At 34.0% G+C, this 27,130-nt stretch overlaps 2 protein-coding genes across 3 annotated transcripts in view; both read right to left on the reverse strand.

The window, feature by feature from the left end:
* Window positions 1-7,577, reverse strand: part of LOC131041505 (protein neprosin-like) — a 60,341-nt gene extending 52,764 nt beyond the window's left edge. Inside the window, exons 1-2 of the mRNA XM_059207707.1 lie at window positions 6,696-7,577; window positions 6,476-6,546 (exon numbers count right to left, since the gene is read on the reverse strand). The gene's annotated coding sequence lies outside the window, so the exon portion shown is untranslated. The remainder of the gene's footprint in view (window positions 1-6,475; window positions 6,547-6,695) is intronic.
* The window catches only part of LOC131041512 (probable 2' cyclic ADP-D-ribose synthase BdTIR), an 81,003-nt gene that overhangs the window by 1,281 nt on the left and 52,592 nt on the right, over window positions 1-27,130 (reverse strand). The window lies entirely within an intron of this gene.

The following is a 27,130-nucleotide window of genomic DNA, read 5'->3' on the forward strand; positions in this document are numbered from 1 at the left end:
TATAGTAATTCTTATTGTTGTTTCTGATTCAGATTGTATGTGGTTTTTTGTTTACATCAAGGTTTAAGATCACACATTGTGATTTATCAGGATGATGATAGGTAGATTAGAGTGTGATATAAAACGTCAATGTAAACAATCACACAATTTAAATCGGAAGCAAAGATAAGGATAGATTATATCTTTAAAAAACAAATATATAAGACTGTTGCTCAATCTATGTTTTTGATAAAATCAACAAATGATAGATTCGTAAGTTAATTTATTGGAATAACATTTTAATTTGAGACAAATCCATCTGACTGTTTCTATACAAGTTCAACAAGTCATATTTTCTAAATTGATTGGGCACATTTGGTGACGATGATGGTATGTGATATAAAAAGTCATCCATCAAGATCCAAACTCTCAAAGGTGTGTTTGGATCAGATTCAACCCTTGAGTGACTCTAATAGACTAAATCCCTCCATATGACTGTTGAGCCATACTTACTATTTATTTATATACTTACTCAAATTATTATATTTCACTTTATAAAGATACAAATACCTACACCTATATATTTGAACTTGTTTCCATTAAACTATTTATTTAATGAAAAACAAACGCAATAGCAAACCTCATGATGATAAGAATGTTGTTAGATGCATCTGAGTCGGCGTGCAATCCTGTGTTTAAGTATTTGCTCAGAGATCCTGCTCTTTCAACACGTTCAGCTGCCAACATCAATGGTATAAATATTAAAAAAATAAATAATGAAAAAATATTGTCAAACGCCATAGTTGAAGAATAAATATGAGAGGAGAGACAGAGTCAGATGTATATCACAGAATCAATGTAGGATAGTTTAGATATTTATACAAATTCTTTGATTCATATTAGTTTTTTTTAGAGTAGCTTTCAGGATTTATAGGAGATTAGCTTCTAAATTATGAGATAAGTTTCTAAGTTTTGGGATTCTAGGAGATTAGGATATGATTAAGAATTATTTTTAGAACAGATGTTTTATGGGATTAAAAATAAATATATTATAAAATTAATTAATATTTATTTTTCTGTTAGAAGTTCTTATTTTATAGGTTTTAAATTTTAGTGGATTAATTTATAGCAAAGTTAAAAATTGTTTCATTAGTTATGAAATTTTTATGTCTTTTGTTGGTCATCTAAAATCTTAAATTTATTTGAAATAATCTTAAACAAATTTGAAGAAAAAAAATTATTTATATATTTACAAATCAATCAAATTAATAGTAGCAACATTTCAAAAACTACATGTTTACATATTATCTTCTATATGTTTCAATTTTAAAATTTATTCTATCAATTTATATTTTTTTAAATCTTTAACTATATCAATTTTTCATTTTGTTATTTATATCGCTGCCTGAAACAATCCCTTCTCCATTCTAGATGTCATTGAACTACATAAAATAGTAATAGCATTATCAACATTATCAAATTCTTCACAGAGTAATAACATTTTATATAAAAAAACAGTACTCATAGACAACCCATAAGGTAATTGTATAATTTAGAAACAGAGAAACTCTTCAAAGATGAAGCAAGAAATTTATGCTTCAATTTTCTCTGCCATTAAAATAAGAGGGGTACTGAAAACTAATATTGTCCTCAATAAGTATAATGTTTAATTTAGTTAATGCCCGTACGTAAGGTAATGCCACTTGTATTTTGTTGTGTTGTATTTTTATATTTTGGTTTAGTAATTTTTAGAGATACCCAGACTTGATATTTTATGTTTCAACAATGGTTTTCATCTCAAGCCTCATTTGAAATTGATCTGATTAGTGTGCTAAGATTAATTCATTCCTTCAATCGATTAACATATCTATTGGTCAGCTTATCTCTTATTCTCAGTGAAAGATTTTTTTTTCGTAATATTAAAAATTATTTAAATAAAATCATTAAAGTGATTCTTTTTTATTTTTATTAATTTCAAAAATTATATTTGAAACTTTTTATAAAATCTTATTGTAATATATTTTCCAATCAACTAATAATATTATTATATAAATTTTAATTATTATACAGGTGTAATATTTTTTTATTTTTTCAATACGATATCAACTAAAATACTATGGATGTTTCATTCTACATGTAACTACTCTTATGGCATGGAGAGGAATTTTCAATTCTGATTTAGGCAGGAAGTCTTGTCCTGGCCATGCGATCAAGGATGCAAGCGGTAAGGAAGAATCACGAGATGCACCTGAGACTGCAGATCCTTAGACGGATGGCAAGGATCCATTTGTTGGGGGGACCCACAAGGAGGTGAAAAACCCTTAGATCCGAGTGGAGGGGGATTGACACATGGTAGTGGTACCCCAAGACAGGAACCCAATCAGGTGCATGTTTTTCACCCCTAGTCCTCTTTGTTTGGTGTCAAACCAAGCAAAAGTCCTCTTTCCCTAAGGTACATGATATCTTTGATCCTTCGCAAGGGAGATTGCAATAAAAATTCTTGATCTTGTGATTGATCACAATATTGCTCTAATGGCCTTGATTCTGGTCGGTAAATTCCTGGGTCCTAGACCTAATATTGATGGATCTTAATGAATCCTTCTTTGCTCAGGCCCCTGTGTGGGTAAGACTCCCGGGTCTTCCCCTAGAATCTTGGGTTGAAGATGTCTTTAATGGGCTGGAAAGCTCTTTTGGTGAACTCCTATCCATTGATCCAACAATAGCTGCTAGAGGAAGACTCACCTTTGCGAGAATTTGTGTTGGTGTCTCTAAGGAACGGATATGCCTCTCTCAATAGAGGTTAACTTCAGGATTGAGAAATAGATCTAATAGTTGCAATATGAGACTGTCCCTTTTGTGTGCTTCCACTGCAAAAGGCAACACATATTGCTAAAAAAAGTCCATTCCAGGATGAAAAAGAGAAAGCAAAAAAAGGGAGAAAGATGTAATGGAAGGCTAAAAATCCCAGTAAGAAGATGGAAGAAGAGATACAAAGTTTTACCATTCCCAATACCTTTGATCAAAAGAAAAATTCGAATAAGGAAGGTAGAGAGGAATCAAAGAAAGAGGATAAAGAATGAGCCCAGACTAGGATAAACAAAGGAGAAAATCCAAACCCCAACTGTGAAGAATAGAAGGAAGAAGAGCTGGAGGAATGGGAAATCCATGTGGTTCTGCAAGTGAATGATGAGGAGGAGGATTCGATCACAGTCATAAAGGACTCGAATAGTGAGGACACTCTTCCCAACTTCGAAGATGCCCAATAATGCAATATTCTTAGAGGAGTTTCTTCCTCTGAGTCCCAGATGTCAATTAAGTATGTCAAGTCTACCTTTTCGACATAACCGACAACCTCTCTTCTCAACATAAGCACTAAATGGGCGGATGAAGAAGGAAAAAATGTTGCTATGCATAAAGTTGTTGCCCAGATCTCTCTAGATAATGAAATCCAGCATAATGACGCCACTTAGAGAAAGCAGGAAGGGAAAAAGGGTTCTAAATCTACTCCCCAAACTACTCCTGTGAAAATGAGGGGAAGAGCCAAATTTGATGTGGGCTCAATCCTATCAATACTAGGAAGGAAATCAATGAATCAAATGAGGGAATTGGAAGACAATAAGAATATTGCGGATGGTACCCATCTGACCATCCCTGAGGTATGCTCTCTCAAATTAATATTAAGATTATTTCATGGAACATTCACAGACTTAATTGTCTACATAAACTGGAGGTTCTCAGGAACCTTGTTGGAAGGTAGCTTGGATGGTGCCTCTGGTAGCATAAAAGATCTCTTTTGAAACCTCCAATATGTTTAGGGGAATCTTGTTTGGTTAGATAATAACATGGTGTTTGTTAGATTTCACCACATTAAAGACAGTACATCTTGGCTCTTTTCTAATATCTATGCCCTGCATACCAGACAAGGAAGAAGAAAATTTTGGAAAAAGCTAGAATCTATCAATCTCAATTCAATACTGAAGGATGCCTGGTAATCGGAGACTTCGAGTACATGGGATGAGAGCTTGACTTGTGTGCAACATAGCTATAACCGTGCCCTTCATAGTTCTACAAGGCATAGTCCTTTTGAGGTCTGTCTTGGGTATCAACCATTGGCACCTATGGATATAGCTCTCCCTACCTTACAATCTAATTGTGCATTTAATGCTGGCAAGGAAGAAGATAGGGCAGATAAATTCATTGATAAAATCCGACACTTGCAACAACAAGTTCATGAGGTTTTGGAGCAGAGCAATAAAAAGTATAAGGGTAGACATGATCAACACCGAACTCATCAGTTTCAGGTTGGTGGCAAGCTGTGGTTACAAATGTAGAAGGAGCGTCTTCAAGGACCAAGCAAGAATCTTTCTTCCCTCCGTTATGGACCATATACCATTATCAAGATAGTTGGTGAAAATGCTTTTGAGCTAGATTTACTACCATTTTTAAGATTGTATTCGGTTTTCAATGTCGAGCTGCTACGTCCTTATTTTTCCCCTTTGTTGGATATTTCCCAAGCTTCTGAATACCTCAATGCTACAGAATTGAATCCAACTGCCAAGACTCTACTTCAGCGTGACTGTGTCAGTGAGGTTATTGTGAAGACTCTCATGAATCAAAATAATTTCTAGTATGACACACTAATTTTATTCTTAATATTAATTAAATCTTAGGAATACCAATTCTAATTTTAATTGGATTCTAATGCTAACCTTAATCTTAATTTAATTATAATCCTAAATCAAGTTTTATTCTACAATGGTAATCCTATACTTGAATCGTAATACTAACTCAAACTTTTAGTGAACCCTCTAACCTTAATTTAGATAAAACAAGGCACATATTATTTAATTTTAATATATACTATTTAATATTTATATTATTCAATTCATAAAACATCATATTTTACAAATTGTAATAAAATAATTTATACATTTTCTAATTATTTTATTATTCAAAAATCATTGCTAAGTCTTTTAAATTTTCAATATTTTTAAAATATTTAATAATTCTTTTTAATTTTATAGAATTATCAAATACAACATATAAATATAAAGTTTTCAAAAGTGGCAACAAAAAATATATCAAACAAATTTTGTGACAATAGAGTTAAAACTATTATTAATATTTACTTTTTACAACAAAATATCATTAAGTTTAATTATTACTTAAAAAAATAGTACGATAGTAAGATAGTTCAAATATTGTAAAGATCAACATAAAATAATTGTATTAAAAAAACTAAAATTATATATTTTGAAAAAAAATTATTATTCATTTTAAATAAAAAAATGTTAAAGATATTTTTAGAACAATTTATACACAATATTATTTTTAATATTTTTCTTACAATAAATAATTAAAAATTAAATAACATCAACTCTAATGTAATTGAGTGCTAATACTAACTCTGTCTTAAAATTTATCTTAGAATAAAAACTTTCATTTTAACTAACCCTTAACATTCACATTAAGTTAGCCTTAATTACAATTACAAGATAGTACATATTATTTATTTTGGTGTAAATTATTTAATATTTGTATTAGACTGAGGATTGTAATTAAATTCATAAATATGGTAATCTACATATTTTAATAAAATATTTTAAAAAATTTCTAATAAATTTTTATTGCAAAGTAATTTTTATATGATTTAGATTCTTAAAATATTTAAGTTCCACTTCTTTATGTCTCTCTCTGCCCAATCGTTCAAATGCAATCTAGAGCTAATCATATCTTGGCATTCTCTAAACATCTTAACCATAATGGAAAACATTAATGCTAAAAAGGTCGCACAATCAAATCCAGAAACAACAAAGTTTAAAAAAACAAAAAACTAAAAAGAAAATTGTACAATAGGGGAAGACCACCAGTAGCCGTCATAGCTAACTTCGCGCACCCACAGATCCTAAAACGGTACATTGGATTTTGATTTTGATTTATAGCTATTGATCTGGCTTCTGGGTAGTAATGATGCACGTTGTGGAATCAGTTATGCGCATAGAGGTCAAAAAGTACACAAAAATGATCGGTTATTGGTACAAAACAAATTTATTAATAGTGTTTTCACTATGACTGCTATTGGGGGGTCAACATGACAATAAGATGACGGTTATTGAAACTATGTTATCTATTGATGCTCTTCCCCTAATGCAAAATCTGAAACCATAAAAATCCAATGACAACAGAAGACTCCCGCCCAAGGGAATAATTAATTAATTAAAAATTAAAATACATCAGCTTTTTTAATTTTCAAAGCATAACTGATTTTTATATTCATTTAATTAATAAATAACGTCAACTGTGGATCCAATTAAGGGCATCGAATTAAATCAAAATCATTTTATCTACTAATTAAAAGGAGCAAACTTAATGCTGATACACATATAACAAACAAAGCAAAAGATACTCAAATGAAGAATATTATAGAAATTTTTTAAAAAAACATTATAGAAGATTTGATAAGCTAAATTCAGGAGGAAGATCATTTCGTACTTACCCCTGATTCTCTTTCTTAATTATGTCGCTTGTTGGAGTGCCTGTTTCCAACGTTGCAGTTCGGAAGGGTATCTGCTCAGGTGGAACATAATACAAGCAAAACGCAAAAATACTCATCTCAACTCAACTTCGATATAAAGCCAAGTAAATCACTTTTAAAAAAATTAATAATTGAGAACATTAATTAACAAGGTGCCGAATGAAGAGCATTACAGTTCTACCTTTTCTTCTCTACATAATCAGAAAAGGCACCTTTATAAATTCCTTTTCCTTCAATCGCCCATCTTAAATCAGAAGGATCAACATGATAGAAAATGGGCTTAAATTTGCTGGGGGTTTGTAGCATACAAAACAATTCGGCCAAACACCAGGGTGATTGTGCATAATGTTCAGAAAATATGGCGATATGAAGAGAAGAACTTTTGATTGCTTCTTCTATGGCTTTGGGAAAGTAATCCACAAGATCCAACTCATCTTTATCCAGAAACACTTTCAATCCCGTGGCATCTAAGGAATCGTAGATCTTGCTGGCGAGAGTGTGTTTGACATCTTGTCCACAATGATTTATGAATATATCATAGCGCAAGAGTTTGGTTCCAGACGAGGATGTAACAAAAGTAGGAGCAGATGGCATTTATTGCATAAAAAATACCAGCAGTGTTGGAAGAGGATGCCATTAGATAATATTGAAACATTACTGCATCAAAAGCACCACTACTACGATAAGAGTATGCCATTCGATACAATTGAAACATTATTGCATCGAAAGCACGCATACTGCTAGAAGAGCATGCCACTAGATACAATTGAAACATTACTGCATCAAAGGCGCCACTACTGCTAGAAGATGTTGCCATGAGATATAAACTAAAACAAAGAAAAATGCTTCACAGCTAAGGTTGAGGCTTTGCTGTAAATTTAAGGCAGACAGAAAACAGACAAAGCTGGCTTAACGCAGAAATGATTGAAAGAGAAGAAGCTGATGGGAATGGTGTAGAGCAGATGGACTTGAATTGCATATTAAAAAAGAAGAAAGAATGCATAGCAGAGAAATGAGTGGATAATATTCGCGCGGGAAAAGGCAACGTAACTGACTAAGCCCACCAAACCGTAGACACATCTTTTTAAGTTATCAGCTTTTGCTTTTGCCGACTAAAGCCTGTTGAAGGCCGAAGGCGCGTGGAAAGAGGAGACGAGTCGGTAGTGGAGAATAATTTTTTGCCCCCTTTTCACTGTTTTTGCCCAGTAAAGCGCGTTGAAGGCCGTAGAAGATATTCTTTCCGTGTCTTCAAAGAAGAGAAAAATAGATTAACTGGTTTACCAATACGAAAGCACTCCTTAAAAGTCGCAACTTTCACTTTCACAACTCAGTCTTGTCCCCTCACGACTACACAACTATTACACTAAACAATCCTCCAGTCAAGAAAAAAACTTGCGTAGGGATGAGGTTTCACGGTATAAAGTTCTAGATTTCCTTTTTCTTTTTTACATTTAATTTTAACTTTGTTTTTTCTTTAATATACTATTTATGGTATTTATACTTTGAAATTATTTTATTTCAAAATTTTATTTTTAATTTTTATTATATACAATAATATTTTATAATATTTTGTATATTTTAAATAGAATAGTGGGTCTCATTTTGTGTTTTAGATTATCTATACTTATTGTTTAAATTTAGAAATTTAAATTGGTTCATAGATTTTTAATCTAAATATTTTTTAAAGAACTTAGAATAGATACATCTAGTAGAAATAAAGATCCATGCATAAATGTTAGATCTTTTTATTTTTATATAAGGATAGCAAGGATTGGTTAAAAATTTCTTAATGTATATTGGATTGTCTTTCACCAATCTTAGTAAGGATAGGTTAAGAAACATCATTATTAGTAAGCCTATAGTATTACATGATTCAAAATAATGGAAGCAATCTTTTGGACTTGCATTTACTCTATTACATGAGAGTGCATTTACTAGGTTAGTGAAGTAAAAGATGAGTCCCACTCTCACAATGGAAAAGACTACTGAGTAGGTCACACTTCATATAAAACAACCATCTAAATCTTTCGATGAATACTTTTGCACCTCTAGAATATCTACTTTAAGTATATACATGATGGATATTAGCAAATTAGAGAGCATGAAGATGGTTAAAAAGAGAGAACTTAGGCACAACTATTATTGACATTTCACTTCACTTCAAACATGATTTCTTGCTGAGAAGATATTTCAAGTAAGATCTTATACTCAAATAATTGGACATAATCACTCCCCTCTCTACCATATTCAACAAAGTGGAGCTTATTCATTAGCAAAAGATATCATTGTAGGTTTCATGTGCATCATCAAATTACCCTCACCTCACCATCATTGTTGCCTCTAGAAAGTCCTCTTTTATTCATACAAATCAATATAATCCCCAAGATCCAAAAATTGAGAGTTTTGAAATTTATGCAATCAAACAAACTCATCACTTCAAAAAATTTATTATATGAATAATGTCTACATTTTCTAGGGTTTTACTTGCTAGCATGAAGGGTTTTATTTGTTTTCCCTAGTCTAAACCTTAGGTGTTTAATGATTCTATGGCTTTTGCATTTTAATTTGGCATTGACTTGCTAGCTGAAGTTGCTAATAACTTAAGTTATAATTTAAGTCCTTTGTTTCGATTGAGTTATTTGTCCCCATTCCTCAAAGACTAGCTATTGGAAATTTCCCTCATGCTCTTTAAAAATTCTTAAATCATCTTGTACGCTTTATGATGTTAGTCATTGTCTTTATCCTACGACAAATCTAGATTTTTATTTATTATTGCATTATTCAATGTTAAGTGATCATGGGTTTGGTTTTGATAACATGTCTATGTTTGTGATCTTGCAATGTTTTGCCACCTATCTATGTCAATATCTCCACGTGGTTGAGCCCCTATCTAGTTGATGCATGGTATTGTCTCTCAATTATATCGCATTTTCACTCTTCATCATAGGGTCTCATCTATAAAATATCATCAATTTGCAACATGAGAGGGTGGTGATGCATGTCCCATTATGTGAGAGCATGCCTTAGAGTTTAGCTTTTCTAGCAAAACGAGTGGCCCCACCATTCTCAAGGTTGGCATCCACATGTCAAACTCTAATTTCATTTCAGAAGGATGAATGAATGAAAGATTTTAATGTTGTCCACGAGACTAAATAGTCTATGGGACCAAGATTTTAATTTTGTCCTTCTACTGATTTTGACTAGAAGACTGGTTGTTTGGTTAATTTTGTCTTCCTCAAATAATTGGTGCATGTTATCAACTTTTAAGCAGAGCATTCCATTATGAAGTGCCAAATTGTTCAGTTTATGCTACCCCCTTCTTATATAAATCACACAAACTCACTCTTCCTAAGTTTTGTTGGGTATTTTTCCTTAGAAAGACCTAAAATTATGAAACAATAAGATTTTGATGTGTGTGCGATAGAATTCCATGTGTAAAGTTATCCATGTGTCATATTCCTGCAAACCATCTTTACATCGTGTGTTTGACATGAAATGAAATTATTCCACATGTCCATGTGGGACCGTTACGCTGAGGCATAAGTTGTCTTGTCACTTAATTAAAGAAAAGTTTTTTTTCAAATAAAGAATTATGCAACGACCATTATTTTGTTGTGATCGATGAAGATCTTTGGTCCAAAGCCAATGTTGCAAAAATAAAAGTAGGTGGTTCACGTGTATAGCCTTTTATAGTGAATTCCATTAATATTTATCAAGTTTACCCAAAATTTTGACGCATCTATAATCACCTAAGATCTATAAAGAAACAAAAGGAGTCATGTGTAAATAATTATCAGAATTCAACATATCTAAGTGCTTACACAGAAAATTTAGAGTTGTCAAAAGTGGTAATCCGTGAGTGAAGTGCTTTTCCGTAAACTGTTTTATATTCTTTTGTTAAATTATTGTAGAACAGATTATAAAAATTATAAGCCTCTATCAATTTCATATAAGAAAAGAAGTTTTTCTAGAAAACTCAAAAGCAAATAGCTTTCTACTTTAAACCCATGTCTTAGCAATATGGATTTGGAGATAAATTCGTGTTTGATTATTCTTGATTTTGGGTTCATTTTTAAAAACTTGATGCAATATCCTATTCATGATATTTGTTTTGACTCAAATTACACCCATCATCTTTCTCCTCGTGGACTATGATGCCCAACAGCATTATTCTAGTGGAATAGTGTGCCTAGCGCTCCCATCCAAATAATTTGGCTGCAAATTTTTAATTATAATGTTTGACTTTGCAAATATTGGGAAATTGCCCCCTCGATATTAGCCTTCCCCAGATATTAAACCAGAAAAAATGTAAGTTGCATATAAATATAACTTCCTCTCTTATTTAAATTTGAAGTATACATATAAATAGAACTTCCTCTCTTATTTAAATTTGAAGTATACGATTCAATTCCTATGAGCTTTCAATCAAGCTTAATTGAGTACATATTTGTATGAACAAGGAAGTCGGGCATTCAAAATTCAACAATCATGATCAAGATTTATGAATTCCTTAATAATGAAGCCATGCATTAACATTATTCAAGAAACATCAAGCCAAGGGTTTCATTTCTTTGCTAAAAATATGCAATTCAAGTATTTCCATTAAAGTTTCAATTTATATCCTTTTTTAGGATAAGCCCACTTTTCATCAATCATTGCTATAGTGGAGGTAGGAACACCAACATGAGGTTTGACTTAGTCAAGCCCCTATACAAATAAATAATTTTCTCTCATTTTGTGTGTATAGGTTTAGATCCGATCGAAGAGAGTGCTCTAGTTATGAAGAGAAGATAATGATAGATGATCCCAATTTTTGAATAGGAAAACACACCTACACTAGGGTTCCTTCCAACCATGTCCAATGCTTTTTGGCTGAATTTTGGAGAGGGAGACCTAGGGGACCTTTTGATCTTGATTCTAAAATTTTATACACCCTCCAACTATGTCAGACAATTTTGAGCCCAAATATCAACTATAGGTTCCTCTTTGAATCCTCTTTCTAGATCTGAGCTACTTTGTTAATTTTTTGTTATGTATTTCATTGTTATTGTTGAAATTCATCAATTTGTTATCATTATACTAGATTCAATTTACAATATCAATTCCATTAGAAAAAAATAATTATAGAACCTTAGCTTTTATCTCTCCTATTAAGACTGCAGATGAACATATTTCTAGTTCTAATGATATGCCACAGAAATTTGGGATTTTAGTTTACATTTATAGGCTAGGATCTCATTTCTCATCAGTATCAATATGGAAAACTCGACATCTTGCATATATTTTGATTTGATTTTTTGAATGAAGACTCTATATAATAAATAGAATTACACTATTTTGATCTTCATAATAAATAAAATGAGTAATAGTTTTTTTTTTAAACCAAAGAAATAACAAACAATATCTTTTTTATGTGGTGAAGACATTCTATAATAACATGAATACATCCAAAAGCTACAATAACTAGAAAATAAAACTTTTAAATTATCATATGAATATACAATATTTACTATAGCTTTAAAAATAAAATCAAACAATTAAATTATAATCAATAGTAATTTTTTTTTATCAAATTACACACAAATATAATAAAAATTCAAATAAATATAAAGTAGACAATATGGTAAAATAAAATAATCATTAATAAAATTTAAAATTTATGTTTACTCTTGATTTTTTCTGGATTCAATTATGTATGTATTTTTTATCATCAACATTTCGAATTGCAATCCGTGATTCATCATCGGGATGAGAAATTCCAAGGAAATAAAAAATTAGTGAGTTGCAGATCTGAGAGAGATTAAAAAGAGATGATGGGTAGGAGAGGGGACGGGGATCAAGGGAGAACAATAATAAAAAAACTAGAAAAATAAAGGAGAAAAAAACCAAATAGCCAAAGAGACCGCCTACAAGCTAGAGGACAAACAACCTACAAAATAACAATCAAAAGAAAAAATAAAGAAAAAACAAATTAAAAAGGACAAGGGGAAAAAACCACAAGAAAAAATAACAACAAAAATAAAGACACTAACAAAATTAAAATATTAAAAAACCATATTAGCTTTTACTTTATTAGCTTTTTATTAGCTATAAATAAAGTAAAAGCTTAATAAAAAAGACACGAATATATATATATATATATATATATATATATATATATATATATATATATATATATATATATATATATATATATATGAAAATATGAAAAAATAACAAAAAGAGAACAAATACACAAATGAAAATATAAATAAAAATAAATATAAAAAACAGTAAAAACAAAGATCAAACCTGCACACTGAAAGAAAAACAAAAACATCGATAAAAAAGCTCCTCAAAAGAGAGAAAAACCTAAGATGAAGAGAAGAGATAAAACCCCAAACAAAGGGAGAGACACAACAAGAGAGGGGGAGAAAAACAAAAGAAGAAGGGGGGGGTGGGGAATGAGCAGAGGAAAAAGACCAAAGAAAAGGTGGGAGAAGTCAATGAGGGGTGCAGTGATGATGTTTGAGGAATGAAAGAAACAGGTGCCAAAAGATAATGAGGTTCAACCCATCATCGCGATTAAGATTGGATGGATGATTAAAAATTTCAATAGCCACTTTTAATTTCCTTTTAAAAAATTTGTCCTCCCTACACAATATCTGAGTATCCTCCAAACAAATATGATTCTTGGTGGTTAACGAATTCTCAATTAAGGTAAATTTGAGGAAGTAGAACAATAATAAAAAAAACTAGAAAAATAAAGGAGAAAAAAACCAAATAGCCAAAGAGACCACCTACAAGCTAGAGGACAAACAACCTACAAAATAACAATCAAAAGAAAAAATAAAGAAAAAACAAATTAAAAAGCACAAGGGGAAAAAACCACAAGAAAAAATAAATTAAAAACATATTTAACCTAAGTCTAACTTAACACAAACTTTAAACAGAACTCTAACTTAATCATAATCCAAACTTAATTTTTGGATTGTATTTAATATATCATGTATTTATTAGTATATCATCATAATAAATGTATAATATAATAATTAAACACAATAATATAAGAATCCTAATGTTTATCAATATGACACTAACCCTAACTTAATCTTAAATCTAATTATATTTTTAATTGAACCTTAACATATTTAACGAAAGCCTAACCTAGCACCAACTTTAAGCATAACCCTAATTTAACCATAATCTTATCTCTATTTGAAATGTGAACTTAATTTTTGTAGTGTATTCAATATATCATACATTTATTAGTATGGAATATAGAAGATAACTAAAATATTTAAAAATATTAAACAATCATAAAATTTGAATTATTAATGTCAAGAGGCATTCTACAATGGTAGAAAGGGGTGAAGTGTAATGGTGTGAGTGTGTTAACGTTTTACCTTTTAGCTTAGATTTAACAATAATTCACATGTCAAAATATTAATATTAATTCTAAAGATAAGATTTTCAAAATAAACACCATATAAAATAAAATATATTCTCATCAAAATTATAAGTTGTATATAGAAAAATTAATATAAAATAAAAACAAATATATTAAAAAAATCTATCATTTCATAGTTACAACATGTAGAAAATTTTATATTTTAAATATTTTAAAAATGATCATAAGTGTAGAATTTAAATGTAAAAAATTTGATGCAAGTTATGAAAAGAAAAATTTGTATTAGAAAAAGAAAAAAAAAATATGGATGTTGGCAATATTCTGGATTTGGTTAAGTGTTGTCATTGATGTCAACATTGTATCCTAGTTGGAGACTATCCTAGTTGGATCTATCTCGGTTATTCTTGGTGATCATCTTGGTTTTGGCTGTGATTCTGATCGAGTATGATCAGATCTTTGGAATCAATTTTTGATGCTTATTCTGATTGTAATAAGCTTTCTATATTCTGGTGGTTCATGATTTGGTTATCGCTTTTGGTATGTACCAGTACCCAACTAGCTTTTGGCTTTACCGGCTTGCCTAGTGTTCTCGGTTAGCTTTACCTGTATGCACTATTTGGTGACTTGGTCAGTGGATTTTGGGTCCGGCTTATGGAATCCATTTCTATCAAGTTGTTGGTGCTTCTTGATCGTATCTTGATCTTTTGGTGACTTTGCATTAGATGATGTGTTATTATGATGGTCCTATTTGAATCTAGTTAAACTTTCTATTATTTCACTAAGGGTTTCTACTGGTTGGTGAAGCATGTTGTATTTTGGTCTTAACAGAATTTCTGATGGATATAATTTTTTGGATATTTGATTTAGGTTTGTGTTATGTAATGAAAATCATAATATTGGTATAGTGGTATCGTGTGATGTAATTTTTATAATTATGGGTTAATGGGTTTAGGGTTTATCTGACCTTGTCAATAAGGTTGATGATCTGTATTTATAGGTAACTTATTCATGTAATTTAGGTATGCATGGTTATGGGTGGTTATGCCTGCACTATCATAGAAAGATTATGTGCGAATAGAGTCATATCATTCTAGTGAAGGTTTGTAGGGTTTTGTATTGCAAAGAAGACATCAGTTCTTAACCGGAACTATTTCAGGCATTAGTAGATGCTACTTTCATAGTTCACTTCTTTCTAGATTGTAGTTCGATGTATATGTAAGTCAGTGAGACTTCCCTTTGTGATGAGCAATGTACTCTAGGTAGTTGGCCTATTTGCAAGTGCAGACGCCATTCTAATTATTCATAATACTACTGTAGAGTATTCATCAGATTGTGGGTAGGGTTTCCCGCTGTGGTTTTTCCCTTTCCGGGTTTTCCATGTCAAAATATTGGTTTTATGTGTGTTGTGCATTCATGTCATGTATCTTTCATTGTGTTGTGCTCTAGTATAAGTTTTAAAATTGAATTGAATTTTGTAACTGTTAGTAAATAGATTCACCCCCCCCTCTCAATTTACTACTGGTATCAAAGCAAGGTCCTCTCTACAGAAGCTTAATCACTTGAGGAGATTCGATGGCATTAGCATCTAGTTCTACATTCAATCCCTAATAGAAGGAGAGTCCCAGATTTGATTCTACAAATTATAAAATATGGAAGGAGTGAATGAAGATTCCTCTTAGATGTCTTGGAATTGAAGTTTTCGAGATAGTGGAGAAAGGGTATATACGTCATGATCCTAATTCTAGAACACCAACACTTGCTAATGAAAAGAAGAGAGCCCAAAATGATGTGAGAGAAAAATAAGAATTGTTAAGCGCCCTATCTAATGAAAAGCTATTGAACGTCATAGAATTGGAGAATTTTAAGAAGATCTGGTTGAACCTTGAAACTCTTTATGAAGGTGACCAAGCAGTGAAGATTTCTAAACTTGAAGGTTTTCGGGTAAGGTATGAAACTTTGAAGAAGGAAGAAGATGAGAAGATAATTTCTTTCATGGATAGAGTCAATGAGATTGTCATGGGTATCAAATGCTATGGTGGATTAGTCAGTGAGGATAAGATAGTGTCAAAATTTTTGAGAGTTCTACCTCCAACTTACAAGATAAAGGCTACTATTGTCAATGAACTCTCGACAATGTCAAGTACCCCTGTGACCAAAGATACATTACTTGGGAAATTGACTGCTTTTGAACTTGAAGAACTTGGAGATCAGAGTGCTACTAAAACTAAGACTACATTTAAAGCATCTGCCTTTGGTAAGAAGAAGATAGATTGGAAAGAAGTATTAAGGAAAAGTCCCTTTTAAATATTTTTCATGTAATAAGATTGGTCATTTTGCATCTAGATGCCCTGAAAGAGCTGCTAGGAATCATGAAAGATTTATGAAGAATTATAAGCCTAATCCTAAATATCAGAGCACACCTAGATTCAGAAGAAATAAGGATAAATCATGTTATTAGGTTGGTGATTATTTTGGTATTACTAATGATGATGATGATGATGATGAACCTGTGAGTGGATCTTTTAATGGAGCCTCATCCAGAAAAGATTGGGTCTTTATTGCTATTAAGGATGATTCTCCAAAATCTGTCATTGAAACAACTCATACTGAAGAAAAGGCTTAAGCTACAAAAATTGAAGAGAAGGATGAATGGGTTATGGATAATGGTTTCTCGCATCACATGACTGGTGACAATAGAAAGTTTTTTACATTGCAACAATTTGATGGTGGATTGGTCAAATTTGGAGACAACAAGGCATGCAGGATCAAAGGCAAAGGAACAATATCATTGGATGCTAAGACTAATAGTGATAATTTTTATTATGTTGAAGGCTTAAAGCATAAAATTTTAAGTGTAGGTCATATGGTGGATAAAGGATTTCATTTGCAATTCAAAGATGGAAAATGTAATATCGTCAATAAATTTGGATTGGAGATTGCTTCCGTAACTCAGACCAAAGTTAATATCTTTCATTTGAACTCTAGTAAGAAGGTTGCTTGATTTCTCAGATTGACGAAAGTTTTTTATGGCATGAGAGGATGTGTCATGTAAATTTTTATTGCATAGTGAAGATCAGTTCAATATCGGCTGTTAGGGATTTGCCCAAAATTGTTAAACCATAGAATCTGATATGTAGAGAATGTCAAATGTGTAAGCAAGTTACAACTTCTTCCAGAAGTATACATGATAAATATAATGAAGTTCTTGATCTTATTCATACTAATTTGTGTGGACTGGCAAGGGCTAAAAGTTTTCTAGGTGATAGATATTTTATGCTACTTATTGATGACTATTCTAGAATCATGTGGGTAGCATTTTTGAAAGGAAAATCTAAAGCTCTTGAGAAATTCAAAATCTTTAAATCTATGGTTGAGACTGAGATAGGATTGAAGATAAAATGCTTGAGATCAAATCATGATGGTGAGTTTACATCTGGTATGCAAAACTAAATCACTCTGGAAATCAAATCATTGGAGATAAAAGGAAAGGTGTGGCGACTAGGAGAAGGTTGGCTACTGAAGAGGTAAGTTTAATTTCTCAAATTGAACTGGAATCATTTATTGAAGCAAGTAAGGATGAAAATTGGATAAAAGCAATGGAAGGGGAATTAGATCGGATTGAAAAGAATAAGACATGGGAACTAGTACCTAGACCTAAAGACAAGAACATTATTGGAAGTAAATGGTTTTTCAGGAATAAATTCAATGAGTAAGGTCAAGTTGTAAATAATAAGGCTATATTGGTTTACAAAGGCTATTCATAGGAAGAAGGAATTGATTATGGAGAGACTTATACCCTGGTTGCTAGAATTGAAGCAGTAAGACTTTTTCTTGCTTATGCTTCACACAAGAACTACAAAGTATATCAGATGGATGTTAAATGTGCATTTTTGAATGGATATCTTGAAGAGGAATTTTACATTGAATAACCAGATGGATTTTATTTATCAAAAGAAATGACATGGTTTGCAGATTGAAGAAAGCTTTATATGGACTAAAACAGGCCCCTAGAGAATGGTATGCTAGATTGGATAAGTATATTTCAAAACTTGGTTTTAGCAAAGGTAATGCTAATAGTAACTAATATTACAAAACTGAACATGATGATATACTGATTATTGAAGTCTTTGTGGATGATATCATTTTTGGAGGAGAAGAAGGTCTATGCATGAAATTTTCTAATGATATGAAGAATGAATTTGAAATGTCTATGATTAATGAGATAAAAGTTTTCTTAGGTTTGCAGATTACTCAGACTGATAAAGGTATTTTCATTTGTCAAACTAAGTATGTGAAGGAGTTACTTAAGAAATTTGGACTTGAGAATTCTAAACATGTTGGTACTCCTATGATAACTAGTTGCAAATTATCAAAGGATGATGAATCCCCTAAAGTGAATCCGAGTATATACAAATCATTGATTTGTGGTTTTTTGTACCTAACTCAGACAATACATGATATAATGAATTTTGTTTGCATTAATTCTACATTTCAGGTATATCCTAGATAAACTCATGATATTGTTGTCAAGAGGATATTCAGATCTTTGGCAAGTACAAGAGACTTTGGGTTATGGTATCCTAAGGATGATGACTTCACATTATGTGCATATATAGATTCTAATTGGGTAGGAGATGTGGATGACTGAAAGAGCACTACTAGTGGTGCATTATTTCTTGGGAAGAATTTGGTTTCATGACTTAATAAGAAACAATCATGCACTTCATTGTCTACTGCTGAAGTAGAATATGTTGCAGCTACTACAAACTGTACTCATATTTTATGGATGAAACAAATGTTAAAGGATATAACGGTAAGTTATGATGAGCCTATTGTTATTCACTATGATAATACTATTGCTATTGATATGTCAAATAATCCGATATTTCATTCCAAATCAAAACACATTTCTCTAAGTTATAATTTCTTGAAGGAAAAGGTTGAAGCAATGGAAGTCGGACTGGTTTATGTGCCTACTAAGGAACAAATTGTAGATATTTTAACCAAACCATTTCCTAAAGACACTTTCAAATATCTTAGAGATCAGTTGGGGGTTACCGACCCTCCGAAAGAGACTTAGAGATGGAGGGATGCATCAATATGGTGAGCTAGTGTTGTGATTGATGTCAATAGTGTATCCTAGTTAGTCTTGGTGATCATCTTGGTTTTGGTTGTGATTCTAATCCGGTATGATTAGATATTTGGAATCGGTTTTGGATTCTTATTCTGATGGTAATATGCTTCCTATATTCTGTTGGTTCATGATTTGGTTATCATTTTTGGTATCTACCGGTACTCGGCTAGCTTTTGGCTTTATCGGCTTGCCTAGCATTCTCGGTTAGCTTTACCGATATGCACTATTTGGTGACTTGGTCAATGGATTTTGGGTCCTACCTATAGAGTCTATTTCTATCATGTTGTTGCTGCATATTTATTGTATTCTAACCTTTTCGTGACTTTGCATTGGGCAACGTGCTATTATGATGGTCCTATTTAGATCCGATTAAAATTTATGTTATTTCACTAAGGGTTTCTACTAGTTGGTGAAGCATGTTGGATTTTGGTCTTAGCAGAATTTATGGTTGATATAATTGTTTGGATATTTGATTAAGGTCCATGATATGCAATATAAATCATAATATTGGTCTGGTGGTATCATGTGATGTAATTTTTTTAAATATGGGTTAATGGGTTTAGGGTTTAGCCGACCTTGTCAATAAGGTTGATGATCTGTATTTATAGGTGACTTATTGATCTAATCTAGGTATGGATGGTTATGGGTGGTTACATTTGCATTATCAGAGAAGGATTATGTGCAAATAAAGCTATATTATTCTAGTGAAGGTTGGTAAGCTTTTGTATTGCATAGCATACATCAGTGCTTAACCAGAACTATATCAAGCATCAGTAGATGCTACTTTCATAGTTCACTTCTTTCCTAATTGTAGTCCAATGTATATGTAATTCAGTGAAACTTCCCTTTGTGATAAGAAGTGTGCTCTAGGTTGCTGGCATTTCTGCAAGTGCATACCCTATTGTAATTATTCATAATACTACTGCAGAGTATACATTTGATTGTGGGTAGGGTTTCCCAATGTGGTTTTTCCTTTCTGGTTTTTCCCATCAAAATATTGGTTTTATGTGTGTTGTGCATTCATGTCATATCTTTCATTGTGTTGTCTTTCGGTATAAGGTTTATAATTGAATTGATTGTTGTTACTATTATTAAACTGATTCACCCCCCCCCCCCTCTCATTTTATTGTTGGTATTAGTGCATTCTAACAATGGACACAAGGATAAGTGCACCAAGATGGGGGACCAAAAGGTTTCCAATTTGTTTTTGCCCAAAAGTAGCCATTTAGTGCATGCCAAATAAGGTACTCACAATATTTGGCATGCACCAATAGGTTTGGCATGCCAAACCTAAGGTTTGGTCATGCCAAATATATTTGGTTTGTGCTAAATAAGGCGAGCACCAAATTTGACACTAGCTAAATAGAATTGCATTTCCATTTTGGAAAGTGCAAATTGTCTCTCTTTCACTCACTCTCTACAAATATATACATGTAATATAACATTTGATTCTAACTCAAGATGTATATATACATGAAATATAACATTTAAGTATAAGTCAGTCACTTTCTCTTATACTTTAAGTCATATTTAATGTATATATTGGCAAGATATTTTGAGAGTGGTTTTTGATCTCTAGGAGTTATAATGTAGATTCTAGTTTTAGATGGTCATTTAAATTTTTAGACTTAGTCAAATTTCAGTAATCAAGATTCTTTTATTAGAATTTTCTCATTCTCTCTATGTCATTGTCTTTATCTCCCCTTAACTCTAAACCTATAGATTTCTCTCTATCACTCTTCCTCTATACCATTTATACCTCTCTCTATCTCACTCTCTCCTTTAAACCTTAAGATCTAACACTACCTCTTTACCTTTGTTTACTACCCTTCACTCTCTCTCTCTCTCTCTCTCTCTCTCTCTCTCTCTCTCTCTCTCTCTCACACACACACACACACACACACACACACACACACACACACACACACACACAACCTTTATTTCTTTAGCTTTCTCTCTCTCTCCATCTCTCTCACTTGGTCTCTCTCTCTCTCCCTCTCCCTCCCTACCTCTCTCCCTCCCTTCCTCCCTCTCTCTGAGTTGGGTTCTCTCTCTCTCTTAACTTTTTCCTTCCTCCCTCCCTCTCTCTCACATGGTCTCTCTCTATCTCTAGTCTCTACCGCTATTTCCATCAACCTCTCTCTATCTCTCTCAACCCTTCCCTTCCTTCCTCCCTCTCTCTCTCTTAGGTCACTCTCTTTCCCTCCCTCCCTCTGTCCCCCCTCTCTCTCAAGTATCTCCCTCTCTTTTTCTCAACCCTCACATTTCTCTTTCTTTCTCTCTCTTAGGTATATCTCTTTTTCTCCCTCCCTCTCTATCTTGGTTACTCTCTCTCTCTCTTAAGTCTCTCCCTCTCTCTATGAAGGGTTTCAGAGAGAGAAATAGTTCCCAAGTGAGAGAGGGAGGGAAGGATAGAGAGAGAGAGAGAGAAAGAGAGAGAGAGGAACTAGAGAGAAGAGATGATCTTGAGCGAGAGGAAGGGATGAAAAGAGATAGGGGAAATAGAGAGAGAAGAGCTAGAGAGAGAGGGAAATACCAAAAGGAAAGAGAAGGAGAGACTAGAGAGAGAGAGAGACTAAGTGAGAGGGAGGGAGGAAGGGAGCGATTGAGGCTGAGAGAGAGACACAGTAATAGAGAGATGGAGGTAGGAAGGTAGGAATTGAGGGAAAGAGAGGGAGAGACTAGAGAGAGAGGTTGATGCAAAGATAGGGAGAGACTAGAGAGCGAGAAGGGATTGATAGAGCCCAAGTGAGAGAGTGGGAGGGATGAAGGGAGGGGTTGTGTGTGTGTGTGTGTGTGTGTGTGTGTGTGTGTGTGTGTGTGTGTGTGTGTGTGTGAGAGAGAGAGAGAGAGAGAGAGAGAGAGAGAGAGAGAGAGCATGGGTGTGTGTAACTGAGAGAGACAGAGAGAGAGCACAGGTGTGTGTAAGTGAGAGAGACAGAGAGAGCATGGGTGTGTGTAAGTGAGAGAGATAGAAAGAGGGGCTGAGGAATGTAGGAAAAGAGAGGGAGAGATTGTTAGAATTCTCTGATATCGACAGTAAACTGAGAAGGGGAGTGAATTAGTTTACTAATAGTCCAACAATTAATTCAATTATAAACCTTATACCAGAGCACAACACAATGAAATATATGACATGAAAGTACAACACACATAACACCAATAATTTGATGTGGAAAACCCAGAAAGGGAAAAACCATGGTGGGAAACCCTACCCACAATCAGATGAATACTCTACAGTAGTATTATGAATGATTACAATGGGGTTTGCACTTGCAGAAAGGCCAACAACCTAGAGCACACTTCTCATCATAAAGGGAAGTCTCACTAACTTACATAAACATCATACTATAATCAAGAAAGAAATGATATATGAAAGTAGCATCTACTAATGCCTGATATAGTTCTGGTTAAGCACTGATGTCTACTCTATAACATGAAACCTTTCCAACCTTCACCCGAATGATATGACTCTATAAGCACATAATCCTTCTCTAAAAATGCAGACATAACCACCCATACCCATCCATACCCAAATTAAATGAATAAGTCACCTATAAATACAGCTCATCAACCTTATTTACAAGGTTGGCTAAACCCTAAACCCATAAACCATTAATTTCAAAAATTACATCACACGATACCACTAGAGGGTATGTGCACCAAGTTGTGGTACCAAAAGGGGGTCTTAAGATGCCATTTTTTTCTAAAATCAGCAAAGTTTGAACTTCAATGACAAATTGAAGATAGTTACACTCCAAATTTGAAGATGCATCAAGAACAAGAGTCAAAGTGCTTTGAGTCTAATTTCTAAACTACTAATTTATTCTGAAAATGGTGGAGATAAAGGGCTTCAAAATGGGGGCCACAAAAAGTGGTCTTGTTTTTATGAAAAAAACATAACATAGCGTCTTTTGTGGCCCTCCTAAAATGTCAAGTTTTTTTTAAAAAAATTAAAAAACACTTCAATCAGAAATTAGCTAAAATAGAGAGAGAGAGAGAGGGAGCTTTCTATAGATGAAATGGACACACTAACAAAAGAAATTATAGATGAAAGCCTTAATGAAATAAAAATGCGAAAAAAATTATATGCTTGGATAGGTAAGAGACATATTGAGGTTTCTATGGTGTTTTTCTTTTAGTTTAATTGAAACATGTGCAAACTTGATGGAGAGCATGGCCAAAAATATGTGAATTTTTTTAATCTTCTGATAAGGGTTGGATGCTCAAGTACAATCCAACCCAAAGGATTGGTGGTTTCAAATCCAAACCATTTGGTGAGCGCAAAATATAGTGCTCACCAAATGCAAAATTTTGAATTTTCACATTTGGCGCGTGCCAAATTTGGCACTCGCCAAATGTGAAAAGTCATTTGTTTGCATTTGGTGAGTGCCAAATTTGGCGTGCACCAAATGTTCTGCATTGTCCAATATGAAGGTTTTGTGAGTGTGTAGATTTTCCAATCTGGGCACAATTTAAATGCACCCTCAAAGGAGAATATATACATGAAATATAACATTTAAGTATAAGTCAAATTTCAATATGTATTTTTTCAGCTCTATGGGACTTATAATGTAGATTCTAGTTTTAAGAGGATCATATTAAATTTTAGACAGTCAAATTTTAGTAATTAGCATGCTCCTATTAACATTCTTTACCTATGTATCTCTCTCTTTATCGTCCCCAAACTCTAGACCTATCTCTATCCCTCTCTTGTCTCTCTCACTTATCTCTCCCCTCTCTAGGTAAACCTAGCCTCTCTACCTTCCATTCTTTCCTTAACCCCATATTTATCTCGGATTCCCTCCCTATCTCTTCTTCTCTCTCATTCTCTTATTGTTTCACTCCCCTCCCTCTCCATTCTCTTGGCCACTACCTATCCCTTCTATCTGCTCTCTCCCCATATCTAGGTCTCTTTCTCCCTCCATATTCACCTCACTACCTTTCCCTCTCTATATTATTACCCACCTCTCTCTCCCCCTCTAGGTATCTCACCTAATTAATTGTCCACCCTCTAGTTCTCTTCCCTATGTCCATATTTCTCTCCATCTCCCTTACCCCTATCCATTTATGAACTCTCTCCCTCTATTCTCTTTCTCCAAACCTATCTATCTCCTCATTCCTTAGGTCTCTGAATCCCTCCATGTCTACCTCTCCATCCATCCCCTCTTAGTCATCTATTTTCTCTTATATCTATTCCCTCTCTCAATTGCCTAGGTTGTCACGTCTCCCTCCTACTCTCTCTACCTCCCTCTCTCAAATTTCTAGGTTTCTCCCTCATTACCTCTCCAACTCTATACTTATCCATTAATGTCTCATTAGGCACCTATCTTTAAGTCCCTCTATCTATCTCTCCTCTATCTCTCCCATCTAGTTATTTAACCTCTCTCTCTCATGCTCTACATATCACATCTCTCTATTTATCCCCTCCCTATTTCTCTCCCTTCCTCTCCACCTCTCTCTCTCCATCACCCCTTACCCATCTCCCTTTTTTAACTCTCTCCTCTTATCTCTCTCATTACCTCTTTATCTACCAAAAAATCTAGACCTATTACTCCCCCTTTCTTCTCTCTCCCCTCTCTAGGTCTCTCCTATACTCTCTCCCTCTTTGTCTCACCTTCCCTCCCTCCATCTCCCTTCTCTTCCTATTGATTCTCTTCTCTCTCTATGTGTTCTCTTAATGAATACCTCTGCCTCCTAACCTCTCTTTCCATACCGATTTTTCTCCTTCTCTCCATCTTTACATATCTACATCTCCCTCTTTGTCTCTTAATCCCCCTGTATCTCCTTCACCTCTATCTTTCCACCTGAGGTATGTCACCTCTCTCTTCCTAGGCTCTAGATCTCTCACCTCTATATCTCTCTCATCTCCAATTCTTTCCTTTCTACCTCCTTACCCCTCTTTATCTCTTTGTCAACTTATCTCTCTTATTTTATTCTCTCTCCCTCACCTATCGACTCTTCCCTCACTAGGTCTCTCAGCCACTCCCTACCCACCTCTTCCTTTCTTCGTAGATCTCTCTTTCTCTTTATTCTTCCCTCTCCCCTCCTTTTTCTCCCTCCCCTATATAGGATTTAGATAATAGTTTCTACAATATAAGGTTTACGGTATGGGGTACAAGATTGATGGAACATTGTTTAGGATAGATAGGGTTGAGGGTATTGGTTGGCTTGATGCTCATGACACCATATGACCCCTTACAATACAATATGACCCCTTACAATACCATATGACCCATTAGGATACCATATGACCCCTAACAACACCATATCATGTCCTAAGGGGTCATATGGTGTCGTTAAGGGTCATATGGTGTCCTAAGGGGTTATATGGTGTCGTTATGGGTCATATGGTGTCATATAGTATTCTATGACCCCTTAGGACACCATATGACCCCTAATTACACTACATGGTATCCTAAGGGGTCATATGGTGTCCTAAGGGGAAACATGGTCTTCTATGACCCCTTAGGACACCATATGACCCCTAATGATACCATATGGTGTCCTAAGGGGTCATATGGTGTTTTATGACCCCTTAAAACATCATATGACCCCTAAAAACACTATATGGTATACAAAGGGGTCATATGGTGTCCTAAGGGGTCATATGATCCCTTAGAACATCATATGACCCCACATGACATCATATGAACCCTAATGACACCATATTGTGTCCTAAGGGGTCATATGGTGTCGTTAGAGGTTATATTGTGTCCTATGGGGTCATAGGGTGCTCCATAACCCCTTAGGACACCATATGACTCCTAACGACACCAAATGGTGTCCTAAGGGGTCATATGGTGTTCTATGACCCCTTAGGAAACCATATGACTCCTAACATCACCATATGGTGTCCTAAGGGGTCATATAATTTCCTAATGGGTCAAATGGTGTCCTAAGGGGTCATATGATGTTCTATGACCCCTTAGGACACCATATGACCCCATGCAACACAATATAATCCATAAAAACACCATATGGTGTCCTAAGGGGTCATATAATTTCCTAATGGGTCATATGGTGTCCTAAGGGGTCATATGATGTTCTATGACCCCTTAGGACACCATATGACCCCATCCAACATAATATAATCCATAACGACACCATATGGTGTCCTAAGGGGACATATGGTATTCTATGACACCTTAGGACACCATATTACCCATAATGACAACATATGGTGTCCTAAGGGGTCATATGGTGTTTTAAGACCCCTTGGAACACCATATGAGCCCTCAGGACACTATATGACCCCTAAAAACAAAATATGGTGTCCTAAGGGGTCATATGGTGTTCTGTATCCCTTTAGGACACCATATGACCCCATATGACACCATATGACCCCTTATGACACCATATGGTGTCCTAAGGGGTCATAGAGCACCATATAACTCCTTAGGACACCATATGACCCCTAATGACATCAGATGACCCCTTAGGACACTATATCATGTCGTCAGGGGTCATATGGTATCCTAAGGGGTCATAGAACACCATATGACCACTTAGGGAGCCATATGACCCCTAACAATACCATATGACCCCTTAGGACACCATAGTGTCCTTAGGGGTCATATGGTGTCCTAACGGGTCAGATGGTGTTCTAAGGGGCCATAGAACACCATATAACCTCTTAGGACACTGTATGATCCCTTAGTACACCATATAACCCATAACGACACCATATGACCCCTTAGGACATGTCATATGCTGTTGTTAGGGGTCATATGGTGTCCTAATGGGTCATAGAACACCATATGACCCCTTAGGACAACATATGACCCCTAAAAACACCATATGACATGTCTTAAGGGGTCATAGAACATTATATGACCCCTAAGGATACCATATGACCCCTAAGGACACCATATGACCCCTTAGGACACAATATGACCCCTAACGACACCATATGAACCTTCAAGACACCATACAACCCCTCAAGACACCATATGGTGTTCTTAGGGGTCATATGGTGTCCTAAGAGGCAATAGAACACCACATGATCCCTTATGACACCATATGACCCCTTAGGATACCATAGGACCCCTAACAACACCATATGGTGTCGTTAGGGGTCATATGGCATCCT

The sequence above is a fragment of the Cryptomeria japonica genome, chromosome 7 (assembly GCF_030272615.1).
Source record: "Cryptomeria japonica chromosome 7, Sugi_1.0, whole genome shotgun sequence".
Lineage (NCBI taxonomy): Eukaryota > Viridiplantae > Streptophyta > Pinopsida > Cupressales > Cupressaceae > Cryptomeria > Cryptomeria japonica.